Raw genomic sequence first — 3,726 nt, 5'->3', positions numbered from 1 at the left:
CTGAACTGTAGAAGAGTGAAGAAAGTTGTGTGTTAGCAAGTCCTCAAGCAGCATGCATTCATTCACTCAAGTGTGCATTTCTCTCTGCTGTGTATGCATGCATTTCTCTGTGACCAGAGATGTGGGATGTGACCAGCTGCGTCAAGCTCCTACCGTTGTGATCTCCCGACAATGGTAGACTATAACCTGGACTTTAGAACTTAAAAATAAATAAACTTGTTCTCTAAGTGGCTTCTTGTCAGTTTTTAACCTTTTAAAGTTAGTTAATTATTAAAAAATTTTTTTTGTCGTAACAACAGAAGGAAGAGTAGAGCAGACGCTGATGTCATCTGCCTTGTCTTCCTAATTTGTGTCATAGGGATCATGCCTGACTCACAGGACGCTTGTGAAGATGGAGTGACAGACGGTTAAAGGGTCTTGTGTGTTCCAAGTGCCTGGCCCATCCGAGTATCTAATAGAAAAAGAAGCATTCGCAATAGAAATGGGTGTAGATTAGCCATGCATTACAGATGGGGCAAAGGGGTTCAGGGAAGGAAAGACTTGTCTCTCAAATCAGACAGAAAGTCCCTGAGTGGCCAAACCAACTCTGGACTGTTTTCCCCTCACCCCTCCTGTTTACTACATAAAGCACAGAGAAGCATTGTAAACATAAAATGTTTGCAGACTTGGTAGCTCAGACCCAAGTCAAACTGACTCCCAGGGAGTGTGGCTCTCAGCCCAACTCTCAAATACACTCACATTTCTCAGTCCCTAGAGTCTTCTATTTGGCTCCCAGTCCCTCGCCAGCGATGCCTAGGTATCTGGGCCTATTCCAAGGGGTGCCAGAAAGTCTCCAGACAAAATAAACTACGCTGTAAAAGGACCAAGGGCATAAAACTCTACACACCTTGTTCTCCTTCTAATAGTATTTTCTTTTAAAAATAAATATTTTGTAATGCTCTCTTTACTGTCCTGCTGATACACACATAAAAAAACCAATAAAACGCACACCTCTTTAAAAGTTGTAGTGATATATATATATATAGCATTTTCCCACAGTTTGAGTCAGTTTGGAGTATACAGGGGTTTTTGTTGTTGTTTTGTTTTTGTATTTGTGTGTGTGTGTGTGTGTGTGTGTGTTGTCCACAGTTGATGCCAAATGTCTTACCTTAATTCATCTCCTCTTTTTAAAAATTATTTTCAACTTTTATATAGTATATATATTTTGCAAGTCCAATACACTCCCATAGCACCAAGGCTAAATTAAGAGGATGCATCTCGTCTCTGAGGCGTCTGTACGCAAACAGAACTATATACTCTAAAAGCTTCCTTGATGCACCAGTGGGTGCTGAACTGAATTCACCTTTCTTCTTAAAAGCCTCCAAAGATAAAGACACTTTATAAATCTAACCAGGGTGAAGAAAATTGCTGTTATTAAACTCTCCTCTAGTACCATTCTCTCTTTTCTCCTGCTTTGATGTGAGTTCTTGCTGGTTTCCATCTCTTCTTTCCTTGGTCCTGTATCACCCCCTACTATCTGTCCCCTCCCTGACCCCTCCCTCCACACCCCATCACCAAACCTCAGCTCCTTCCTGGAACAGACTCTGTCCTTCAGCTGCCCTGGGAGGGGCAACTCCATCTCCCCTCCTTTAAATCTCTGACCTCTCACCTCCTTTGTTTAGGGATCCTTGCTGATCCTCTGCGGTCACTTCTTTCCCACACGTCCTTCTAGTACGTTCTAAGTCACGTTTCCGCTCTTTAGTTTTAGCGTGCTGTTATTTGCGCACCCCTAGCCTTTTGCTTCTGTGAAAATGTCAGCCTCTTTTATTCACCCTGGTTTAAGAAGAGGGTGTGTAAATTCTCTCTATGTGTCTGGGCATCTAAATCACTTGAAAAAAAAATCAGTAAGCAAGCACCCTGTCCCTTCCAGAGAGCTTGTTTCTGTCCTTCTTGTGTTTTTCTCTGTGTTCTTGTTTAAGCTTACTTTCTCTGTGCCTGTCTGTCTGCCCTCTCTCTGTGTCTCTCTCTGTCCCTGTCCCTCTGTCCCTCTCTGTCCCTCTCTGTCTCTCTCTGTCTCTCTGTCTCTCTCTGTCTCTCTGTCTCTGTCTCTGTCTCTGTCTCTCTCTCTCTCTCTCTCTTTTTCAAAGTAACACTTAAAGCATGTTGGCAAGTTTGTGCCTTTGTACTTCTGGATCTCCACAGACTTCTTTACAGACTAAATGCCATCAGACATTGCAAATGCTGTCCCCTTACATGTTCTGGGTGAAGTTGTTCTCATCTGAGTATTTGTCACCTGACCTTTATGACCTATGCCCTCAGGGGCTGCATCTGCTGGGAAGCATTTGATAGAAGCAGATCTGGTTCTCACATCACTTTTATGCTTGTCGGTGACTTCAGGGAGTGTTTGCCCGAGAGCCTCCAAGTGTGGTTTCCTCTGCACTGACTTCCATGAGTTCTGCCTCAGACATACTTAATGCCTGCACGCTTGCATTGAAGTCTCTTGTCAGACAGCTTAACCTGTTGAATTTTGTCATGACTTCCAAAGGCGCCCAGCCTTCATCCAATTCGATCTGTTCTTTTAGAAATTTCTTTTGTGGCAAGTTGAAGTTCCCCAAAATAATGCTTAATTTGATGGCAGATAGTGGCCTCCGGAGTGGCCATTTTTTATCATCTCTGTCTTCAACTATTGTGGCGATCAGTAAAGTCTGCCCCACCCAAAGATCCTGATCATGCAGATGAGTTTGGGTGTCTGCATCATCATTGTTAGAAATAAGTGGTGTAGTCCCGAGCAAATCACACCATGCGGCAAGTCTTATGGGGGAGGTTTATTGGGAAGGAGTCAGAAGCAGCCTCTGGGAGAGGGTGAAGGAAAGAGAGAGGAGGCAGGACGATGAGTCTTTTATCTGGGCTTTGATGCGTACATAAAGGGACATGTGGTGGGGGCCATGGTGCATATGCAAAGAGACAGACATAGGAGCTATACTGTCACCTAGAGATGATGTGTCGCTGGGTCTGGGAGCTAGCTGGCTGTAAAGGTGCCTGATTGTTATGAAGTCCCTTCTAGCTGAACACAGATGCACCTGATGCTAACATTCCTCTCTTTTTCTTACTATAAAGAGAGGGGAAAGTGGGGGGGTGTTGGATCTCTTAAACTGCTTCCTGCTGCTAGGGTTGTTGCCAATTTTGGGGTGTCTCGGGGCTCATTTGACAGTTGTTTGCATCTGGCTATTCTGTGGACAGTGGTTGATAAACCTGTAAAAGAAACGGATTAATTGGTTAGAAAGTTCTTGAATTTGTCTTTGTAGCAAGACAAGGTTGATGAGGCAGGAAGCAAATAGTAAAGCCAGAATAATGAGGGGAAGAGGCGTTAAGAAGGGCAGTATCTACTTTGATATACTGTTTTCGAAAACCCAGGAATTAGAGGCCTCACACTGTTCTCTGCATTTTTGGATGTCTGATTGTAGCTAGATTTTGTTTCTTACTATGCCGGACTGGTTGATGTAGAAGCGGCATTCTTCTAGGAGAAAAAGGCAAAGGCGACCCACGCTCTTTAGCTGTAAGAATGTCTAGTCCCCGTCGGGTCTGAAGCACGCTGCTGCCAGGGAACCGATCTGTCTTTGGAGGGCGAGCATGGTTTGGTTCACCTCTTGAAGACTGTTGTCAAGCTGGAAAGAGAACTGGTTGTGTAAGGTTAGGGAGGGAGTCAGCCCTGCCACTCCAGTACCAACACCTATAGTTATTCCCGAA

General features: G+C 44.3%; 1 pseudogene; it reads right to left on the bottom strand.

The window, feature by feature from the left end:
• Window positions 1-1,803: 1,803 nt before the first annotated feature.
• On the bottom strand, window positions 1,804-2,640 carry LOC148004593 (lupus La protein homolog; annotated as a pseudogene).
• Between the last annotated feature and the right edge of the window lie 1,086 nt (window positions 2,641-3,726).

This window comes from Rattus norvegicus, chromosome 7 (genome assembly GCF_021556685.1).
Source record: "Rattus norvegicus strain SHRSP/BbbUtx chromosome 7, alternate assembly SHRSP_T2T, whole genome shotgun sequence".
NCBI classification, from domain to species: Eukaryota; Metazoa; Chordata; class Mammalia; order Rodentia; family Muridae; genus Rattus; species Rattus norvegicus.
This window is presented reverse-complemented; position numbering and strand designations above follow the sequence as displayed.